Source organism: Hibiscus syriacus, unplaced genomic scaffold (genome assembly GCF_006381635.1).
Source record: "Hibiscus syriacus cultivar Baekdansim isolate YM2019G1 unplaced genomic scaffold, ASM638163v2 tig00001297_pilon, whole genome shotgun sequence".
Classification (NCBI taxonomy): domain Eukaryota; kingdom Viridiplantae; phylum Streptophyta; class Magnoliopsida; order Malvales; family Malvaceae; genus Hibiscus; species Hibiscus syriacus.
The window spans coordinates 44,775-59,937 of NW_024061862.1; the positions used below are offsets into that span (position 1 = coordinate 44,775).

Sequence of the window (15,163 nt, forward strand, 5' to 3'; positions counted from 1 at the left end):
GTCAATCAATAAAGGAATTTTAGACGGCATGTAGCTTTCTTTCTTTTTTTCCTTTTCTTTTCTGTGGGGTAATTTTATCAGGTTGGAATCGGAGGAGGAGGGGAAGGAAGAGGGGCTGATTTTATTTTTAAAAAACAACTTTATGGAATTTAGCCTCTGAAAATTGAGATTCGGGAGGTGGCTTAATATTTAAGTTTATAACTGTTTTAATTATGGGATTAAGGAGTAGTGGTGGAGATGATGTGGTGGTGGATGAAGGTTGCCGAGAGGGCGATGGTGCTGATTGCCAAAATGGAGGGAAGTCCCTCGGTTTGGTTTCATGCTCAATTTGCCTCGAAATAGTTACCGATAATGGAGATCGATCAAGGGCTAACCTTCAATGTGGTCACCAATTTCATTTGGGTACGTCAAATTGTCAAGATTTGAAGTTGATTTCGTCTAGAAATATTTTTCCTATAAAATATTGGGATTGTAGACACCTATTTTTGTCCAGATATATAAATATTATTTATTATATATAATTATTGTTATTATTAATATTATTATATTTTCTTTTACAGACCCCAATACAATAAGAGTCCAATACAAGCAGAATCAACCCAAATTACAAAACCCACTACAGGTCGAATCCGACCCGGTCCAGGCCCAAGACCCGACCCATTCAAGTTAGGGTTTTAAACCCTAAAAATCAACAATCGTGTCACCAACACACGAGCCAGTCGACGAGCCACCGATAAGTCGAGCTTCTCAAGTGAAGCCATCATCGAGACATCAAGCCGAGACCTCCCAAGCCACTGCACTGTCGACAAACTTGCAACAAATCCTAACAAAAGTCAAACAAACAAACAAAACCTTCCCTAAGCTTCACCTAAACCTTTCATTTTTCATACCAAACACAAAGAAAAATACAGATGCAGCCGTGAGGATTTGGTGAAGAGATCAATGATAAATCAAGGGTGTTCGAACAGATTGAGGGGAGCAGAACCGAAAAAGAAAGGAAGGGAAAAAATAGAAAAAACCCGAGAGAAATATCAGAGGGCTCGAACAAAAAAGAGGAGAAAAAAAGGGCATCTTGTAATCACTCGAAAAATCAATAAAAAAAACTTTCAGATTCAAACTAAGAACGAGCCAAGGTATTTTGATTTTTTTTACATGCATTTTGTTTTTTTCGAAATAAAAAAAAAGAACAGAAAAAAGGAGTTAAAGCTTTTTACCTTCAGTTTCGGAGGGTCTTCTCCGGTCTCATCCCATGGCCGTCAAAGGGGACTCGTCGTGATGGAAAACAAAAGGGGATCGTCGATTTGGGTGTTTAAAAAAAATCAGTTTCGTCAAAGTATGTTAGGGTCTCGGTTTTAAGGGTTGAGAAAAAAAAAAAAACAGAAACGAGGGGAGCCGTTAATTTACTTGTGTTGTGAGTCCCACGATGAGGTTTACTTCGGTCTCCATGGCCGTTTGAGAGCTGAATTGATGAATGGGGTGTGAGCTTCAGCGTGGGATAGTTGCAAAACCAAAGAAGGTTTTTAAAAGAGAAAATAATTCACTTACCGAAAATGTCTTATAATATATAATTTTAACTAATTTTTTTAAAATTTATTAAAATAACTAATAAAATCACAACGCGAACTCTAATTTATTAACTCAATTTTTAAATTCGTAACGTAATTTTACGATAGTCCAAGTTTACGTTACGATTTTTTAAATTTGTTACGATTTTTAAAATTTACGTTAGTCCAAATTCGTTGCGATAGTCCAATTTCACATTGCGATAGTCGAAGTTCGCGTTGCGATTTTTTAAATTCGTTGCGATAGTCCAAGTTCGCATTGCGATTTTCTAAATTCGTTGCGATAGTTCAAGTTCGTGTTGCGATTTTCCAAAATCACAACGACTGGTGGTATTGCATTTGTTTCTTAAGAATTTTCTCTAAAAAGATAGTATCCGCGCGAACGTATCGAAGACACGTATTACCACGACTAAGACCAAGACCATGACCCGAGACGGGACGACGGCGACGACGATGTGCGGGAGTCTCCCTTGTTCTCTTCCACTCAACAAGGAAGTTGGAAATCCAAGCCTTAAATACTCATTCCCAATAGTATTTCCAATACTATGTGGGATTGAACATTGTCAACGCTTGGAATCTTTTACACTATCGCAACATATTCTTTATTGTTTCAAACTAAGATCTTACAAATGGCTTGGGAATCTTTTACACTATGGCAACACATTCTTTATTGTTTCAAATTCCATATGAATTTAAAATAGTTAAAATGTAAACTTATTTTGGATTTTTTACTATCGCAATACTTTTTCACTATCGCAACAACACGTTTTTCAAACTCTCGCAACATATTTTAACTATCGTAACATATTTTTCAAAATCGCGTTGCGAATCTAGATATTCACGTTGCGAATTTGGAAATTGAGTTGAAAAATTAGAGTTCGCGTTGCGATTTTTGTTGGTCATTTTGACAAATTCAAAAAATAATTAATTAAAATCGTATATTATAAGATATTTTCGACCACTGAAATTATTTAAAGGGAGCAGCACCTGCTAATTAGAATTTAACGCAATAAATGGCACAATATAATACATGTGCAAACTGTTTTTGGTTTAATGTTTCTTCAAATCCCCTAATTTGCATACCTATTTGCGTTATGGTCAATGAATATTTTGGTCAAATCACATTCTGGTCCTCTAAAGTTAGCCATGTTTTCATGTTTTGATCCCTCTACTTCTACTTTGTTTTTACATCTTGGTCACTATACATTTGTGTTTTATGTATTGTGATTCTGACCCCCTGATCTACTTTGTTTTAATTTGGTCACTAATCTATGTATTTTTATTATGTTGAATTAACTACCAACTTTCCTAACTTACTAACATTCTAACTTTTATTTTATTTGTTCATATTAACATACTGCCTTTTTTATTTTTATTGTTCTTACTCACATTTTATTTTATTTGCACAAACTAACCCTCAACTTTTAGATTTAATGCGAATTAATTTCCTTTGTATTTATTTATTTTTCTAACATTTTAATTTTTAGTATTTCATGTTTCTGCTTTTTTAATTTTCCAACATATTATTTCAGTCCTTTGTTATTGCTTTAACATTATTGTGCATTATTATTTTGTGGCCCCATACCACACCAAACTTTGAAATTTAATTCAATGTGGGGTGGTCATTTTCTTATAGTGAAGAAAAAAGCAAAGAAAAGGAATGCAATTAAATGTTATATATAGATAAACTAACAAACCCACTAACTAGCTAAGTTTACCAACTACTTAATTGTAGGGTTATGCTAACACGTCTAATCCAAATTTCTAAAAGAGGTTTAGCATGTCTGAATAAGAAATTATGTCGACCTGTGCTTTATTGTGAAGTTCATTTGTCAACTTTATAAAATTAATAAATTCGAATGGAGGAGAGACAATTTTCTTTATGTTAATATTTGTTATAGTTGAATGATATGTTTGTATATGTTATTGAAATAGTCACATCACCTTAAACCTAACCCTTGCATCACAATAATGTATGTATAATTTATTGTTATAAATATTTTATTTTAGTTATTGTTTCGGGCATTTATTTTAATTTTTGTTTTTGGAAATTTAATTATGAGAGAAATTTATGAAGATATATCTCAAATATAAGCGAATGTGTCTTTCTAAGGATGTCCCTTAAATGCTTGTTTTGTAGTCAATAATTTTATTTGTTCCACGTTTATTTATTTCGAATATTTTCACTGTTTTTCACTATTATGTTTTTATTTTTATCTTGACTAAATTTGCGAAATAACATTTTTTGTGAGGGGAATCTACGAAAAGCCTCCTAATTATAAATGAAATGTTTTCTCGAGGATTGTTCACACTTATTTAAATAAAGTCAAATGAATAAAATGATCATAATTTAAATATATTTTCAAGTTTGTAATTTCCGATATTTAAACAATGTGTAATTGTTTAGGTACCAAAATTTGGACGATGGGGGTGTTAATCTTTCCCCACGCGTAACCGACTCCCGAACCTATTTTAATTGAATCTTTGGTGACGCATATAAGTTTTTTGTCTTAAAAACGATTTTTCTTAAAATTATTTTTTTTAAATACGCTTTTAGGTATTCAATTTAATTTAAAATCACCATTTTTTCCAAAATTAAAATCATAATTGTTTTTAAAACAATAAAATAATTGTTTTGCAAAAAAAAAATGGTTATAACAGGGATGTTAAGATCTGGGCTCATGTTTGCTTATTTAATTTCTCGGATGTCTTTAATTTTGGTTTACTTGATGATGTAAATGAGAAAACCATAGAATTTTTTCTTTTTGGATCATCAATTTTTAATTTAATCTTTGCTATTCTTTCAGCTGAAAACGAAAGTTTATCTTCATAAATAACATACTTGGATTAATGAGGCTCGATCTAATGGTGGTTATATGTTTCAATAATTTTTTTTCTTTTTTCCGGGTCTATTGCTTTGGCTGATTGGATGATCCGAATGACTTTTCCTTTGCAATCAGTTTCCCAAGAGTATTAGTAGAAGGGTATCAGATGAGAAGAAAACTTGTTTTGTTTGTAGTTTTGAGGATACTCGGTTTATCCATGTATTTTTGTGAGCTACAACTTGAAAGATGGTCACTCGATGGGCGTAAGTTGAAGTTGAAGGATTTTAGAGTAAGATGTATGCCACGTTTATTGTTGTAGTTGGCAGACGGTGTAAGAAAACGATTGCTTAATATCCTTTTTGAATCTTCTAATCGATATGTTTTTGTAATTATTGTTTTCAGATTGCATTGGTTCAGCATTCAATATAAAGGGTGCAATGCAATGCCCTAATTGTAGAAAATTTGAAAAAGGTCAATGGCTTTATGCCAACTGTAGCCGTTTGTACCCGGAATTTAGTGTGGATGAATTGACACATGATGAGGACCTTTATGATCTAAGTTTCTCTGAAATGGTATTGGAGTCTTTACATACTGTTTCAGCATTCATGGCATACCAAAAATGATGTGTTTAACCTTCTCATCCCATGCCTTCTCCCTATATCAGTTAGACCACTATCCCTTTCATTGATTTATGAATGGAATTTGACTTTTTAACACCAAAACCTTTTACTAAATCATTTCTAGGTTTGTTAAAGCTCGATAATTTCCATCTAAAGGAAAATTTCGCAGATAGTTTAAATTGCATTAGTCTCCACACACAGATTTGGAAATCTATACAATCATGTCTCAAATGGTAGTTTTTGTTGTTTGCTTCCTTTGGCACTTTATTGTGTACACTTTAGGATGACAGATGAGTTGAATTGAAATCTATTTACTGCTTACTTGTTTTGGCTTTTTATTTTGTTTGTAGTCATTCGGAGTCCATTGGTGTCCATTTGGAAGTTTAGCACGACTTCCTTCATCATTTGAGTAAGCATTACCTCTCATATTACAATCTGAGTAGCTTTCTACCTTCAAGTTTTATGCTGAGATGTGTTGGTCAGTTGTCTTTTTTTCTCATCAAATGTTCGTCGCCTTACACTTTTGTGTATTTTTAGGGTCAATCTTTGTTATAAATAACCACAGAAGAAGACACAGAATTGTCATCTTCTTAGTTAGAAACTGATTTATGAAATTGAAGAAAAACATTAATCCTGTGCTTATAATTGTGGTGCCACTGCAATGGAATTCAAGCAAGTCATAGATGTGACTCTATTGAAATTATTGTACAATTTTAAGACGGCCCAGATTCTGCAAGTTATATCTAGAGACCCAACATTTAATTGTATCTTGATCGTTTGTCTGTCAATTGCAAATTGGTTCTGCATGAGATACATGAGCAAAATGGCTAAAATTTTATAGGTATTAGGCACCAGATCGGTTCTTTGCACTAGAAGATTTTCCTAAACTTAAATTAATGGAGCAAAGCATCTTGACTTAACCACAGCTTATTGTTTATTTCTATGGAAGGAACAATATGCTCAGTATTCTCTCTGTCAGGAATGCCATTTTTTAAGTCTATTATCGTCAACTCTTCCTTAGTGAAACATACCATTTTCATACTTTTGGCTTATCAAGACATTTTTGTTTGCTTAGTTTTCTTGCCAAGGTCAAGTTTCAATTATTTTCTTTCCCTAACATGTCCTGATTTTGTTATTTTTTTCAGGCAAGGAGAGTTTCCCTCAACATGTAAGACATTTTTTTTTTTTCTCAAGTAATGTTTGTTTATGGATTTTATAGTGAAAATACTTGGTATGTTGATGAGATATATTGGAATGCAGATCACGAGTTACCGGGACAACATGCTATCTTCACAGAACATTCATTATCTGCTACTCATCCACGTCCATATTTAGCTTACTTCGGGCCAATGATTCTTCCCTCGTCCTCAAATTCCAGTGGAAGTGTTTCAGATAGTTCTAGTTTCAATGATCACTGGAATGGTCCATCAGTGCCTAGTGAGATACCTACCTCTTATGCTTTTCCAGCAATGGATCTCCGTTATCATAGTTGGGAGCACCATTCCCCTCCATTCTCAACATCTACCCGTTGAATTGGTAGTTCTGATCAACCTTCAATTCCACCTTTCAGTCAAAGGCTAGCCAGGAATGGTTCGGACATGCCAAGATCGGGGTCTTTTATGCATCCATTTGTTGTTGGCCACAGGTATGGCTCAACATAATTGACTTAGATTATTCGATTTAGTTCTCTTTTATGCATCCATTTATTATTCTTTTCTGTTCAGCATCCATTTTCCAGATGCAAGCAATGATTCCTCACATAAACACCTCTCTCTCCCCACCTCTCCCCTCCCCTAGTAGAGGACTAGAATCAGGCATTGCAGAAACATAAGAGCTTGATTTTATTGTCTGTTGCTTCATTTTTTAGAATAAAATATCATTCCGAAATATAAAATATTGACAGTTGCATTTTCTAATCATATATATATCAAACGGATTATGTTTTTCACAGTTCTGGTGCTAGAGCAGCAAGTGTGGTTCCTTCCTCGTTTATACCTGCTTACTCTGGCAATGCTTGGGCCCGTGAAAGAGTTCAAGCACTCCAGGCATACTATCAACACCATCACCCTAGCATTTTGCCAGCATTACGGACACCCTGTATTTCTGGCTCCCGTAGGTCAGGCAGCCATAGAAATCAGGCTTATGTTGGTCCTGTGGCCTCATCGTCTGACCATACAGGTGGCTTCTATTTCATTGCATCAGGTACTTCCGGCAGTCATAACTTTCAAGAGCCAGAAAACCCAGTGTCAGCACACTTCCACGCTTGGGAAAGAGATTAGTCGTCTTCATTTTCACCAAATCAAGTTGACAGAGATTCAGGTTGGGTTTCATTCCATGAGGCTGCAACCAGCGGTTCAGATCGTGGCATAAGACCAAGCATCTTCCGCCAAAGGCACGGATCCGAGTCGCAAAGGCGTTCATAGTGATTTCTTCCTTTATGCCCACCTCTTGGGTAAAGCGAACGATATCTACCATGAATGAAACCATATGTTATGGATTCTTAGAGACTGATGTGCGAATGCTCGAGTCTGTCAATCCAGACAGGCTGAAAGACTGTGTTAGTGGCCCAAAAACAATTTGGTAGCCATGTTGGTGTGCTGTACCCGCTTTATCTACTTCGGCTTTAAGGTTTAAAGGTAGCGGTGGGGGAACATGTTATTTAAGAAAAGTGGTATTTAAGCTTAATGTATGCCTTAAAAATCTCAACTCCAAATGTTATTTTATAATGTTTTAATGCTTTAAACATCTCATCCATAATTCAAATGTGTTATTTTACAATCAAACTTTTATTTAAAGATTTACAAAAATATGAAAATGATAAAAAATATGCTTATAGTGATAATTATGATTTAATAGAAAAAATAATTTTATTATTTCCAAATTAAGATGGTATTCAATTAACATGCAATACTTAGTCGAACACTTTATAATAAGTATAGACAGATGTACAACTCATAAATCAGAAGATCCTAGATAACTACATATATTCGAATATGTTACAATAATAATTATATCCATTAAATTAATTATATTTTTAAATGTAACTTGCAACAATATCAACAACATAACAATATGGTATTCAATGTGTTGTTTTATGTATTACGTTAATTTTATGATATTAAATATTCATATACATAATAAACTTTTGTCATGTTTAGTTTAAACTAAAGACTTAAATGAGGATAATGTTTTCTACTACCACTAAAATCATTCATTTGGCGAATTTTATAGTTTTATCGAGATTACTTGATGAATTTTGTTTTTAAATAATTTTTTTTTAGGTGTTTTAATACAATACAGGGAATAATATCTACATGGGGACTAAAACCACACACATTAAAGCTCCACCTTTGAACAAAAAATAAATACATTTCTCTCTCTCTCTCCTAATAAGAAAACTGGGGTCCAACACGCAACCTCCAACGTGCAATTTCTCCATCACACCTCTGCTGGTGCCTGTGTTTGCCCATTGCCAAAAGCTAAGGTCTCGTCCCCCACTACCATTCAATCTTTCACACCACATCACTCCCTTTCCTCCATTTCCATTTTCCAAATTCCACACTCTGGGATTAATCCTGCAGTTGATGCACCCGGATATTGATAACGGGCCGCATTCCTGTTTTCGATTAAATTAATAGCGGTTGATAATATTTAGACTAACTACAAGATAGTATTTGTTTGTAATTTTTTTAATGAACTGACAATATATACATCCTACAAACACAATTGTTTGAATCCGAAATTTGATAACAATATTTCTTTTTATGAGATAATGTCTAGATTTAAATTTCAGTGGTATACATACTTAAAAACACCGTCAGATCATCAAGTAAAGGGAATTGTTAATGAAGAAATTTCACTTATATGCACGTCAGGTTTCATGTCTTCTTTTTTACATTTACGCTTATTTTAATACTAAATAATTTCACACGTTAAGTATCTGAACATGAATTTATGAAAAAGAGGGTTCCAGGTAGAGAGAAAAGGACCTTTCTTTCTACCGGTGTCTCCCATGCAATGCCAAAAGCAGCAAATTAAACTCGAGTTTTGACAGTGAGTTAAACAGACAAGACGTGATCTTTTTATTATTTAACCACAGATTTGAAGACCCAAGTTTAGGCTAACAAGCTAAATGATGACGAGATCGAGAATTTTAAAGTTTCAATATGGATTTGTGATGACATGATGAGCAGATTACAAAACCCAGAAAGGATAAGATTTTACTGGGAGTTATGTCAAATTCAAGGTCATATCTGTTTAAAAAAAATGAAGGAACCCATCATTTTTCAAGACCATTTTCATTGCATTGGAAATTCCAACTAGTGAAGGACCCCACAGCTTTGATGATGATGATAATGGCGAGTGCTTGGACTTGGTTTGTATCATTCTTTCATATTGAAATTCCCAGAATTCAAATATACAAATCAATTGGATTAAAAAATCTCTAATTTGCATTTTTCAAACAGATATCATGTCAGAATGCCCACTTATAGACTGAATCTCGGTAACTCGTCTTAAACCTTTCTCTCTCTCTCTCTCTCTCTCTCTCTCTGAGATATTTGTTTATAAATGCATGGCACTTCCTTTGTTTTCTTCACTCAACTCGTAGATTTAAATCAATTTCTTCAATGGCTTTTCATGGTTGCAGGTGAGTAACTCTTGCTGGAGAAGCAGGGCACGTGCAAGTTTCCATGTTTAGCAATCATGCCAGGGTATTTTTTTACATACTATTCTAAGTGAACTTTGCACGTGCTCCCCTTCTCCACCATGAGTTCCTCAGCTTTTCTGTTTCGTCTCTCTCACTCTCATTGGTGATTTGCATTTGCAAGTTCAACTCACTTCTGAAATATTACAGATGATCAATACCAATGGTAAGATATCATACACACACACACACATATGTATATGCATAGATTTGTCTTCATTAACTTTGTTTATTTTTCACATCCCTCCCTTCAACTTAGTTTCTCTCTTCACTTGCAACGACAAATTCTTCTTGTTTTTCGCATTTGTAGATCTATCTGCAATATCTCAAGGTTTCCTGGACCATAAATGCAAACAATTCAATGTTGGTATATATATAAACACACACAACGTTAGTTCCATGTCATTTTAAACTTGAATAAACTTAAACTTTTGTCCCATCTACTTTTTTAGATTAAATATCTAATAAATCTTTGTTATTTTGAACTTAAGTAATTTGTTACTGTCAATATTTAATTTTAATTCGGTTTTCTGGTTATTATGTCACGCACCATGCTTGCACTGGCAAGAAGCATTTCATCATCAGGTAGCAGGGTAGATAGTCTGATAAAATGCAGGTTTTGCACTTATATGAACGCATAGCCTTGTATATTATGAGATGAGTGAAAGATTAATGTAATTTACTTTAAAAGAAGAAATGAGTGTGGGGTTTTGATCAATACAACGTGGTAATGATGCAAAGAGATTGTACTTTGCGTGGTAGACTTGGGGAAGAGTACTGTACGGAGCATATGAAGAAGGATTGATGGTGAAGAGAAAAATACACACACGGACGCTCGGTTAGACAGTCACTATTGTCAAAGAGAAAGCAAAGCAAAGATGGCGTGAGTAGTTTTACAAAAATGGCAGTCAAAATGAATGTATATTTTAGTAAGCAAAAAGGCAGCACCTGGGCTTCTTTCACTTTGCCTTAAAAACTGGGAGGAATCCTGCTTAGATTTTACCACCCTTGGTTCTGGTTAAGAGCCAAATGAGTGTTGGGAATCGAAATAAGATAGAAATAGGTAGAGAATTGAAGATTTTGTTGCAGAACCTTAAAATGCAAGCGATGTGTGAGAACATGAAATGATGAAAAGCTTTGTGGGGTGTACTATTCGGACACGCAATGCACACAATTCGAAGCTTCTGCAAAAATAAACCAGACAATGATTTTGTCACATGCTAAAGGTCTTGTTTTGGGGGGGTCCAGAAACATGGCAGCGAATTTCTTTAAAACACACTGAATCGATTCGTCTCTTTTGATTTCTTGTTCTGCAAGTGCTATTGTAATTTTTGTTGCAGGTTCTGAATTTCCTTCTGCATGATTGCTCACTCTCACAAATGCACCTTGTTTTCCTTTTAATTAATGGACCTTACTTAAAACCATAACAAAGATTGTATTCCAACTCGCAAAACAAAAGTTGTTATGAGATACACAAGGAAAAACATATATATTAATAACATAAAAAGATTTATAAGATGAACATAAATAAACAATAAGATGTATCGTTATAATATTATAGAAGAATTGTTAAGAGACAAGAGCAAAAGTTATGTAATGTTTGAAGCTTTCGGGCAATGGTACTAAAGCGTAGTTACGGTATCTATTACATGATGTCTTGATTATAGATGTTACAGATTTATGTAATCGTATAATGATTATTATTAATGTTATTTGTCTGTCAAAACTTACAGTATTTTTAAAACTAATTTATTTTAAATATTTTATAATTATATTTTAATACTAATGTATTTTTTTATGTATTTTATGTTAAAAAATTAAATTTGATAGATAAAACTTTCACTGAAAATAAATATGAACTATAGACATAATAATAGTGATCATAATTTTAATGTATAATATATAAATAATCTTATATTAAAAATATATAAGTATATTATGATGTTACGGTATAATCTATTATTATGTAACAATTTTAAACCACAAACATTATGATATAATTTTCTCGTCACGTTGAATTGATATTGTATCGTAATGACTTTTAAAATCGTAACGATATATTATATTAAAAACTAAATTCATGTTTTTTATAATACGTGGACTGGTAGAACAGTTCGACCATTTATTTTTGTGTAGAAAATATAGGCGGCAATTTTTTTCCACGTTTATTTGATGCCGAGAATCATTGTTGTACAAGTTTTGGATGCATTTTCCTTTAAATTTAGTGGAACTACCTTCATCCTGCGTATTTTGTTGGCTTAAATAGACCCTTGTTTTTTTAAAATTTTATTTCTTAAAGTATATTTCAAATTTGTTTCAAATCATTAATTCTTTTAAAAATAAAGATAAATTATATATTTAATCACTCAAATATTCTCGTAGTTCCTTTTTAATCACCTAATTTGTTCTTTTTTATTTTCAGGTTTTTTTGGGTTTTGGTCACCACTTATTCTATGAAATTGCTTACAAAACTTTGATCATGATCATATTTATGATTGCTCAAACACCAGCATTGATGGCACCGGCGCCATTCACTGTCATAACAAGTAACCCATCTGGATTGATGGCTCCATAGAAGGTCCACAAGCTAGTGTTCGAAAGGGTCGTTATGTAGGGTTCGCCTTTATAATTCTCTGTTGATTTCTTCTTTATCACCCCCAAAAGGTTTTCTGGGGGGAAAACAACTTTTTTAAAAAACTTTTCATGTTATTCCATTTTTTTTGTGGGTGAATATTTTAGATGATTTTACTCACATGGGAGAAACAAAAACCAGTAGGGAAATTACATTACCGGCAAAAAGTAGACTCAAAATCTTGCATTTTGGTTAAAGATTGAAGTTCAGAAATACATACAAAAAAATGTGAGAAAATAGGGCTAACCGATAATGCCAAGGATGAAGCTCCAGTTAGCCATTGAAGCAGAGGTCATAGTCTAAGGAATGAAGCAATGGGAATCAATTGATAAAGCTGGGATATTTGTGTTGTGTGATGAGTAAATCAAGGTGGGAATTCAAACTTTATATTCACGAAAATAATTCCATACACTTATAGTGGGAAAATTTATTCTACAAATGGGATTTTAATATTGTATGTATTTTATTTATGATTTATGAATTTACTGTTTAGAATTTATGGGCCAGAGTTTAAGGTCTAAGATTAACATTTTAAGTTATTTAAATAGACATAAAAGAACTCATCAAGTAACCTCAATGATTAAATGAAGTGTTATTCTCTCTAGAAGTATTGAGTTCGAGCAACAATATCGGCAAAGTGTATGTGAATTCATCGTTGTTGAGTGAATTCCAAACAAATATTATCGTATAATCTCCCCATACTAATAAAAAAATAACAATCCATATATATATATATATATATTAACCCATATTTAATTCACATGTTATGTTCCCAAATTCTTGTCCTAATATGTAGTAGTTGATGTAATAAAAATATGTACCATCTTCTGGCAACAATGATCAAGTCATTCCCTTTTTATTCTACTTCCATTTTAGGTTTCGTTTTTCATTTCCATTCCAATGTAAGTCCATTTTCAAAGGCTACAAAATTAGGAGATTCGTTATATTATATGTTATACTCTGACATAATAAAACAATACCATAACATGGCAAAGTTCACATAATACTTCCGATAGAAACTATAATATATAAAAAGAACATAAATACGAAAGAATTCGATATCAATCATACTTCTTAACTTGGTAAGTTGATGACTTATCCCAAAACAAACTGCCGTGGCCGAATTACATGGCTTGCCCCTTAACTGTTGGTTCAATATGAGTTTTAACTCTTAATTAGCTCTTTGAGGGATTCACACAAAATTTGATCACAAAATTTGATCATTCTTCAATCAAATTTTGTATCTTAATTCACTCCATGTCAATACCCGAATTTTGTTTTACACTAAAATTATGGTAATAATCCACAAACTTTATAATTTTTAATAAGCTAAATCCTGGACTTCATATGATACAAAATACAAGGCGTTTAATATACCTACTCTTCGTACTTAAGAGTTCGATACATTTGTGCCGCCTCCCTCATTTTTTTTTTTGTTTTTATTTAGCCGAAAACAATATTAATCCCAATATTAGTTATCGATCGTCGGTGATTATTCATTCTCTTATTTTTTTTCATATTATATCATTTGTTTTCCTTTTTTCATGAGTTTTTTTTTCAATTTTAAATAAGAATTTTGTCCTTATGACACACTTTTCTATGCTCTTGTAGCACATGTTTTTTATGTTCTTGTGACACGATCCTTATAACTTTTGGTACATTTTTCGCATACTTTTACAATCATTTTGATGGTCGCACAGAGACTCTCATGATATTTGTTTTCTAATTGATTTGTCGGTGGTCACGTTTAGTCAAATTCCCTCTTTAATAAAAGGTTGTTTGCCGATATAATCAGAATTGCATAGTGAAGCATCCTACCAAATAGTTTGGTTTGCCCACTACTCCTTTATAACTTCGTAAAGCGTCTCGTTCGACAGACATAGTTTTTATAAAGGTTATTGGGTTCTTTTGATGTTGATCGTCATTCTCAATGAAATATTTGTTTTTCTTCGTATCTTTGATTTAATATTTTTTTGTATGAGTTTTTTGTAACTATTATCCCCATTTATCTTTATGTTTGACTACTTGATAATTTTGACTCATTTCATTGTTTTGTTAATGGGTAAACTATTAGAATTGTGTAGCGCCTACTAAATAGTTTGATTCTCTCGCCACTCTTATATCACTTTGTATAGCGCATCATTCGACATAGGCAAAAAAAATTATGAATGTTACTGGGTTCTTTTGATATTGATCGTCATTCTCAAGGGAATGTTTCAATTTTCTTCATATTTTTGGTTTAATATTTTTGTTTTTGTATGAGTTTTTGGTGATTATGGTCCCTATTTATCTTTATGTTTGAGTGTTTTATAATTTTGACTCATTCCATTGTTTTATTAATGAAATCTAGTTGCCGTTATATAAAAAAAAAGAGTTATAAACATTTAATAATGGGTAAACTATACAATTGGTCTCTAAAGTTTAAGTAAGTTTTCATTTTGCTCACTAAACTTTCAAAAGTTACAAGTTGGTCATTAATGTTATCGATTTGTAACAAAATTGTCGCTCAACTTTGAAAGTCGTTAACCTTAGTGACAGAAAGCTGAGTTGGACCGTTAAATGCTTATCTAGATCATCGAGCGCCATGTTGGAGAGCACCATGCTTAATAATGGATAAACTATAGGAAAGGTTTCCATTTTTTTGTTTGTTGCTTTTTGTATCTTTTGGTTTGTTTGATCAAGTAAAATAGATGCATTGGACTCCCTTTGCTTTAATAATACTGTAACTTATTGTTTACTTTGTTCTTGCAGTAACAATATCAATCTCTCATGAAGTGGTGAAGAAGAAGACAATGTTGATGGATTTTGACAGTTTGACA

General features: G+C 32.8%; 1 protein-coding gene and 1 pseudogene across 3 annotated transcripts in view; one reads left to right on the forward strand and one right to left on the reverse strand.

Annotated features, from left to right (window-relative positions):
* On the forward strand, positions 1-7,536 carry LOC120124687 (annotated as a pseudogene).
* LOC120124696 (probable protein phosphatase 2C 73) overlaps positions 7,303-15,163 on the reverse strand; it is a 21,493-nt gene continuing 13,632 nt past the window's right edge. For all 3 annotated transcript variants that reach the window (XM_039143305.1, XM_039143298.1, XM_039143310.1), the window contains exon 8: positions 7,303-7,310. The gene's annotated coding sequence lies outside the window, so the exon portion shown is untranslated. The remainder of the gene's footprint in view (positions 7,311-15,163) is intronic.